At 38.6% G+C, this 9,028-nt stretch overlaps 1 protein-coding gene across 4 annotated transcripts in view; it reads left to right on the top strand.

Moving 5' to 3' along the window:
* Positions 1-9,028, top strand: part of Scaper (S-phase cyclin A associated protein in the ER) — a 354,060-nt gene that overhangs the window by 158,497 nt on the left and 186,535 nt on the right. The gene's annotated exons all lie outside the window — the stretch shown is intronic.

Here is a 9,028-nt window from a genome sequence, read left to right as displayed (position 1 = left end):
AACACATATACAGAACGACATCCCACATCATCTCCCCTTTTCTGCCTAAATCAAAAGGAAGGTTTTAATGTTAACATAGTAAAATTAAATATAACAAAACAATTATCAGGCAAGAATTATAGTTACAATATTTAGTCCATTTTACATTTGGTAAACTAAGGAAATATCTATCTTATCTTTAATTTATCCTATATAATAACTAAGGGAGGCTATAAGTATCTGTTTTTAACTTTTCAAAGACCCCTCAGAAGGATATAATATTACCTAAGTAAACAGGAAGTGCATTGTAAGCAAATTCCAAAGTTCTAGAATTGACAGAGACATCTTGTTGCCTGTTGCCTGGACAGTCACCCAAAGTTTTTCTGTAACATTGGGACACCAATCTTCAGCCCATAGGCCCCTATCTGTCAGACTTTTTGGTGAAGCAGGAAATTTGGAGATTTGTTCTGCCTTGTACTGACAGAGTTTATCAATTGCTTTCTTCTGTGTCCTGTACAATGTCTGGCAGTTTTTTTCATGAAGGAGGAACTCCGAAGGGCCATCTTGCCTTTTTTTTTTTTTTGACTAGTTCAGCAGTCATTTTTCTGTAGGTCCTGCATGCCCAGTATGCCCAGTTCATACAGCATACTGTCAAGCAGTACAGGCAAGAGCAGTTTCTTGCCCAAATGGCTACCGTTATCATATTGGAGGCAAATTCCATAATAAGTTTTTTCAATGCTGTTGAACCTATCTGAAGTAATTGGTGCTGCCAGAATCTGCATATATGTCTCACTTTCGAGAAAAGTGTAAGTTTTTAAAACATTTTCAATACCATATTCTATAGGTCTTTGAAAGATTTGAAAACTACCTATCTATCTGAAATCTATCTCTGTACAACTAGAAAACCTAACTAACATGACTACAAGTTTTGTTATTATTATAGATTACTATGTATTAATCTGCAATTTTAATTATACATTACATTTTAAAATAAATTATATATACATTAATAATTTAAAAAGAGTAGAAATATACATATAACAAAATTGATCTTAAATTTATATCAATAAACCAAAATCCATACCCATGTAAAATACTCATTTCTATATCATATTCCCCTTATTTATTATTATTATTATTGGAAATTAACTGTGACTATTAAACATTTAAGACCAACCCTTTTAAAAATGTAAACAAGCATTTATAAATAGCCATTTTGGGAAGTTGGGTGTAGTTTTCTCCAAACTGCTTACTGCTTTTTGTGAGGTGAAATATTTTTAGGGTTCATGGAAAACTTTCAGGTTGTCTTGTTTAATCAGTCCACACTAGGATGAAAGGAATCCATAGGCTCTCATCTTTTGTGGAAACAAAAACAGAACCTCTTTTCCAAAGAAATATATCCTTAGACTTAAATTTTGAAGTCAAGATAACTTTAAAATATATATGGTGGTTTAGCTTAGCAGTCTGTACAATGAAACGTCTCGCTGTACTTAGCTTGATTTACAGTAAAACAATTTAAAGAAAACACGACAATATATATAATCTAGACTCACTGTGCATTTTTCATCTTTACTTGGCTTTTTTTAATTATTACTTTTACTCTTTTAATCTGTGTGTGTCTGTACTCTTTTTATATTAGTTTTACTGTCTCTTTAAAGACTTTATTTTATTTTTAAACCTATTTCTTTTTATAACTGTCTGTACTCTTTTTCTTCTCTCTCTTAAGCCTTTGTCCATTTATTCAATACTATGACCTATTCAGATTATTTTGTATATATAGTCATATTTTGACCAGGAGCGCTCTTTTTTTAATGCTAAGTGAGCATGACTGGGACCGACTCCCCTGCCCTGCCTGTTTGTTCCACCCAGTCCAACACAGTGAAGGTGTGCTCACTGCCTCAGAGAGTCATGTGCACCACCCCAGCTCCAGGGGCACAGTAGGTCTGTGTCACCATTAAGCAATTTGTAACACTCTGTTCACAGACCCCATTTAAATGCAGGACCTCCCAAAAGAGCCATAGTTCATTCTGGTAGTACTAACCAAGAAGTTAGGTCTTAAAGAAGCCGAGTAATTTTTGCTGCTAACATTGAGTCAGGAAGATTTCTCTTAAAGGAGCTGTGCCTTTTCTTAACACCAGCAAACAGAATCTATCTGAAAAAAATGTGGCCACCAAGAAGCTGTGCCTAATTCTGTTCATTTGTGTCCAGAATTTCTTCTCAAGCTCTCTCAGTTTTTATGTGAATGTATTTGCCCTACGTTTATGAGCCATTTTATAGGCAGAGACTGCTTGCTCGTTTCCCAACTGCTCAGACCTGAATAATTACACAAAAACAATTTTAATTACAATACTGCTTGGCCTATTAACTTGGGTGTCTTTCTTGCTAGCTCTTGCCTCTTAAATTAACCTATTTCTATTAATCTGTGTATGGGCACAAGGCTGTGGCTTACTGGGCAGCTCCATGGTGTCTTCCTGCCTCAATAAAGCAACACATACAGAGAAGGACATCCCACATCACATGTCCCTGTCAATACTCACTTACTGTATAGTTCCTCCCTGGTTTGATGTAAAACAACTGTTTATTGTACTGTGCCACACCCAATAGTGCATTCTTTTTAACATCAAATGGTTATCTTGGGTAAAGAGAGAGAAAAGATGATCTTGCTCTTACAAAAAGCCAAACATAAGTACATGAGTATTCGTTGTAGTGCTACCTTTTATATCAAAATTGTTAAACCCCCCACATGATTAACAATTAGACATCAGCAAGATTGTATGTATCTGTGAAATACAACACCTGCACTCACTAACTTGGTTGTAGAAAATTCAGTGGGGAGAGTATATATTTTGAATATCTAATGAAAAACAACTAATAAAGTGTTAAGGTACATCCAATTTTGTTACACACACACACACACACACACACACACACACACACACACACTATGAAAAGGACACAAGTGGAACCCTGACTGGCTAGCCCACAATGGGTGAAGGACAAACATGGCCAGGCAGATAGAACCTAAGTGGAAAGTTTTATTGGAAGAAGGAAAGGGCATGGGGAAAGGGACTGGAGAGAAGGGAAGAGAAAAGAAAGAGAAAGAGGAGACAAGAAAGTCCTGCCTGCCTTTCAGAAGAGCACCAAGAAAGAGACTAGTGGGCGGAACTTGTCTCTTAAAGGACCTTTGTACTTGCACAGTGACATAGCAGCCATAGGACTTTGGGATGGTTAGGGTACTGCCTAGGTTCATCCTGTCAGGTGACAGGAGGCAGCATAATACCTGAATCCTAATAAAGGGAGCAGGGGGGAGGAGGAGGGAGGATAGAGAGGGAAAGGAGAATAAACATCTTTAGAATACGTTCTAAAATAATAGTTATTTTGGGTTGCTCAGAGTCATAGGATTTTTCCTTTTAATTTTATTCATTTTTCTATGGCTAACATGTATTGATTTTGTACTAAGTAAAAATTTTAGTCAATCAAAAACATTTTTAATTTTGAGGTGTGTTTGCATTGTATATACAATACATATGTAAATGTATTGTATGTTTTAAAAGTTTGATTCTTTGAGGGGCTTACTCTATCCCAGTATACTCACAGTACAGCCCAGGATGGCTTAAAATTCATGACAACCCTCCAACCTCAACCTTCTAAGTGCTACTATTACAGGTGTGCATCACCATACCTGACTAAAAAAGTAAGGTTCTTTGTAGTTCTGTGTAGTTAGACTTTATTTGTCTTGTCAGCCAACTCCCAAATCATGGCATGGAGGCTTATTGTTAATTAGGAACGGTTGGCCTTTAGCTTAGGCTTGTTTTTAACTGGCTTTTTATAACTTAACTAATTTTTATTAATCTGTATTTTATCCTGAGGCTCGTTTATCTCATCTATGTACTGTCTATCCTATCCTGCTTTCCTGCTTCCTCTGTGTCTCCTCACATATCATGGCATCTCCACCCTTCTTTCCAGCATGCTTTCTGCTCCCAAAATTTTAGCTATTGGCCATTCATCTTCTTATTAAACCAATCAGAGTGACATATCTTTACACAATATAGTAAAATATCTTGCAACAGTTCTAGTTAGGGTCTAATTATTTTTGTAGAATGTCTTTCTTTGGGTATACGACCCTTAAGGATCTCTAATAGAGATATAAATGGCATATATCCACCTGAAAATAATATAATTGGGCCTTTTATAAAGTGTCATTTGGGGCGTTCCCGTTCTGTAGTGTAGGAATAGAAATGACATAGAGAGTAGCCTGTATAAGCAGTATAGGGAGAAGGGATGTAGAATATTGACAATAAGTTGTCTTGCGCAAGTCTTTCATACAGCCATAACCTCTGCAAATTCATATATGCAACAGTCCTGTTGTGTCTGGAAATCAGTGTTTCCACCTTTCCCTCTGGCTCTTATAGTCTTCCCACCACCCCTTCCACACAGATTCCTGGTCACTGAGTGGGATGAAGACATCCCATTTAAGACTGAGTTCTCCAGAGTCTCTCACCCTCTGCACATTTCCAGTTATGAGACTCTGTCTTAACTGCCATCTACAGCAAGAAGAAGCTTCTCTGATATGGGTCGAGAGAGGCACTGATCTATGGTATAGCAGTGTGTCATTAGGATTCACTATATTTCTGTGTTCTTCTGGCACAATAACAAGTTCAAGCTAGATTGTGTTCCAGTGTTAATCCTGGGATTCACCAGAGAAGAACCAGTTCCACAGGTCATTGAAGGAAGCTTCAATTAATTAGTGACCAGAATGGTCTTTCGTCAGGACCACTCCGTGGGATTCCCAGCTGAGTGATCCCAAGACATGTATTGTTGGGCTTTTTAAGAACAAACCCATATAGCCACCCATTTTTCCCTGTTGCTTGACTGTTATTTTCCAAGAACTACAACTCCCAGCATTCCAGAAAGTTGCAAGTTCCTTGGGCAGGTGGGGCTTACAGGTTAACTTTAACTTTTAAGTCTTACAAGCACTGCGGGGAGGAGTAGACAAGGAAACCTAACCCTACTCAAGAAACAATTTGCAACTGATACCTGCTAACAAGTGGGACAGTTGGTTTTCTCCAATGGAGTGTCATTGGGTGTAGCAACCACTCTAGGGCAGGCCCCAGGCCCAGTAGGTTGCTAACACAAAATTACTTCAGTGATGTGTGTGTGTGTGTGTGTGTGTGTGTGTGTGTGTGTGTGTGTACTGTTTGTTTTGTCTTATCATTTTTTTGTTTTACTAGTTTTGTTTGTTTGGATTTTTGTTTTTGTGGAGTTTTTGTTGCTTTTTTGTTTTGTTTTATTTTTTGAAAGAGAGGTGGGGAGGATCTGGGAGGGGTTGGAGAGAGGAAAATATGATCAAAATATTATATGAAAAAAATTAAGTAAAAAAAATCCATGGAAAACCAGAATAAGCAAACAACAACAATAATAATAATCAAACCAAAGCTGGTGGAAGGTTGCAAGCTTCTCTCCTAAAGTCAGGATTGTTAGATGGGAGTTGATGGAGGTGGTGTGGAAATGAAAAAAAGCGAAGCTGACCTCTCCAAAGGCAGAATTGTTCTTTTAGTCACAATCTCAAAGGAAGTAGAGACTGGGCAAATGACACTGAGGGCTTGGAGGATAGACAATTCCATCTGCAGCGTGCCCTGCAGCCTCCAAGTGGTGGATCGAATGGAGGTTGGTGTATTGGTCTTCCCTGAAGCCTCTTGGGTCCTCACTGTGCACAGAAGTTATCTGTCACTTTCCTGTTTGCATTTTCCCAGCCCATCTGAGGCTTTTCCATCAGTAACCCTTCAAGATAAAGATGTCCATTTTGGGGGTCTGGAGAGATGGCTCAGAGGTTAAAAGAACTGGCTTCTCTTCCGGAGGTCCTGAGTTCAATTCCCAGCACCCACATAGTGACTCACAGCCATCTGTAGTAAGATCTGATGCCTGTTTCTGGCCTGCAGGCAGAAATGCAGTCGAGATTCTGTATGCATAATAAATAAATAAATCTTTTAAAAAATGTCCACTTTTTGGTCAAAACTATTAAAAATTTAACCAGAAAAATTAAACAAGAAAAAGTTCGAAGCAGGAGCTAGGTTTAGTGGAACATGCCTGAAAGCACAGAACCAGGCCAGGAAGACCATGAATGTATTTAAGGCCACTGTAGTCTCCGTAGTTAGTTCTAGAAATGGATTGATTATTTCAAAAGGATACTTATATATCTACATGTATATTTACCACTTAGATCATTGTTTTTCATTAGTGCCAAAGTATAAAAGTCTTCTATGAGACAGGCAATGTTATCAAATCATTCCTTCTACTTGTGAAAAATTGCCTTTTGGGTGGAAGGTCTGTGAGTCTTCCTTTTTCTTCATTTTTTCCGCTCCTCCTTTTCTTATGATGCTATGAGAAGAAGAATATGAGCATGTTTCCACAGTTGAAACTCATCCCCAAAGCTCTAACACAGAGAACCAACAGTATAGGCTCTACAGCCAACATCTGGTTTTGGTTCCTGTTCTTCTATCAAAGTTTTAACTGTCTCACTTTGGGCACTTTAAGACTGTTCTGTTACTTGATATGGAGAAAATAAAATTATATCCCTTCTACTTGTGCTCTAATTTTAGTTTTAAGGACTAAATAAATGGATTTTTGTGTGAGGCACTTTGCTAAACCTGTATTGTGTAATAACCTTTATGATAGTGTTGTTTTCATTTGCTTATTTAACACATTAAAAAGTGTGTGCCAATGACAGGCACAACTTTAAACAGAAAATTTGTTTTATTGGGTACCCTAAGTAAATATGTGCTGTTATGGAAGCTCTAGAAGAAAATAGAATAAGGAGATAACAAACAGTAGAGGTTATTGCTAAAGTGGTAGAGGTTTTTTGGGAGGGGGGGCTTTTGGTTTTTTGAGACAAGGTTTCTCTGTATAGCAGCCCCCTGGCTGTCCTGGAACTCACTATGTATATCAAGCTGGCCCGAACTCACAGAGATCCACCTGCCTCTGCCTCCTGAATGTTGAGATTAAAGGCATGCACCACCACTGCCTAGCTAAGATTATTCTAGTTGAGAACATGCACATCCTGGTGAAAGACTACTATTGGTTAAGGAACAGCATGCGGAGTTCTGAGACAGTAATGTTTCCGAGGAGTGCGGGGAAGAGGAACCCTGGTTGTGGTTTTGCTGGAAACAAATGTGATGGCTGTGGTGCGAGTGATGTCAGAACTTTGTGAGCTGTGGCACTAAAGTACATTTTACCCTTGTATGATAAAAATAAACAAGTATATGTGTGGTGTGTGTACACATAAGTGTGAGTGCAGTCACCTGTGTGCATGTGGAGGTCAGAGGTCAACTTCAGTTACCGTTCTCTATTGCTCTACACCTGTTGGTTTTTTATTTGTTTTTTGACAATCTCTCAATGAAACTAGAATTTATTGTTTTCACCTGGACTGATTGGCGGGGGCTCTGGTATTTACCTGTCTGTATCCTCAGTGCTGGAGCTACAGCCACTTGTTGCCACATCTATACCTGGCTTTTACATTGGTGCTGGGCTGCTAACTCAGGTCCTTATGTTTGTACAGCAAGCGTTTTGACCACTGAGCTTTCTGTCTAGTCTTGTCCCCAAGGTTTTAAATACATTTGTAGAAAACATATATTTAAAGTTATGACATTTGATTTTACAGAAAGGGTACAAGTATACTTCCCTCCTCCTCAGACTGGGGAAAAGATACTTAAAGATCTTTTCTTTTAAATGTACATGATTTTTCCCCTTCCCATCCTCCCTTCTATGTTCCACCCCTCCAGCTCTTCCCATGTTTTCACAGTGTCTTCCTCTCAAAATGATGGCTTCCTTTTCTTCCTTTTCTTGTGATGAAAGAGTCTTGGGGAGAAGGAAGTGGTCTATAGGGCAAAGACTGGAAGAAAGAAACGGAGAGTGGGCCTTGATGTTAGTTCCCTAACAAGGACAGTTTGCAGTTTGGTTAGGGTTGGTAAAGCATTTGCTAGACTCATGAGTTCAAGAGAAACAGAGTTAAAGAGGTAAAGGCAGAGAGGTTAATACACTTCTAACACATTCTGCTGCCTTAAGGTAGTAGTCTAGGGGAACAAGACAAAAGATCTTTTGGATGGGTTAAATGGAAAGTATTTAAGTGACTTAGGTAGAAAGAAAAGTGTGAAGAATCAGAGAAATAGAGATATAAAAGGGAGAGAAGGAATAATATTTTGTGTACATTTAGGAGTCTTAATCCTAACCGGAGCATGAGTGTGCGTTTAGAATAGTGGGAAAAAGACAAAGTGTATAGGCACATAGAGTGTTTGGTAAATTGGTCATGGGAGTATATGCAACTTCTAAATAATGCTACTTTCCTTAGTTAAAGAAACAATGGGCTGCAACTGAGACATAAGCAGGGAAGGAAGGAAGAAGATAACAAATATTTGAGATTTGAAGTGTTGGTCTAAAAACAATTTATAGGAAGATGAGTGTGTGAATAAGCTAATAATGTTATGTGTGCTCAACTACTGGGCATTTGTACTTGAGGTCCAGTGTCCTAAAACAGTGTATAATTTGGCAGTTTCTCCTATAGATACATTAATCTTCTGTAGCTACAGACACAGAATAGGTGGAGTGCTAGATGTAGAGTTGGGATTTGCTGTGTAGGTGTGAATGAAGAGAGAGGGAGAGGAGTTGAGTACATGAAATGGAATAGTTCCAGTGAGAAGGCATAACATCTAAGATGATGAGAAGGGAAACAAATCAAATGCTGCATTCCAGCCCAACCACAACTGTCTCTAGTGCTATATTTCTACTCTCCCTCTGGCATGTGTTCTCTGAGATGACCTTCCTCTTCCTCCCCTTTCTCTACTCTTGTCCAGATGGACACATACAAATCCAGCATCTGCTCAGGCCCTATTCACCATTGAAAGCACAGCAAACACAGTGCTACCTACTTGCTATCTTCCCTCTTCACCCTCAGTGAGTGCTGGCTTGTCTTCCCCTCGACTCCTACAGCGCATTAAATGACTAACTTGTATGGTGCTATAATTCTGTGTGTGTGTGTGTGTGTGTGTGTGTGTGT

This window comes from Myodes glareolus, chromosome 4 (assembly GCF_982192425.1).
Source record: "Myodes glareolus chromosome 4, mMyoGla1.1, whole genome shotgun sequence".
In the NCBI taxonomy this organism is placed as follows: Eukaryota; Metazoa; Chordata; class Mammalia; order Rodentia; family Cricetidae; genus Myodes; species Myodes glareolus.
This window is presented reverse-complemented; position numbering and strand designations above follow the sequence as displayed.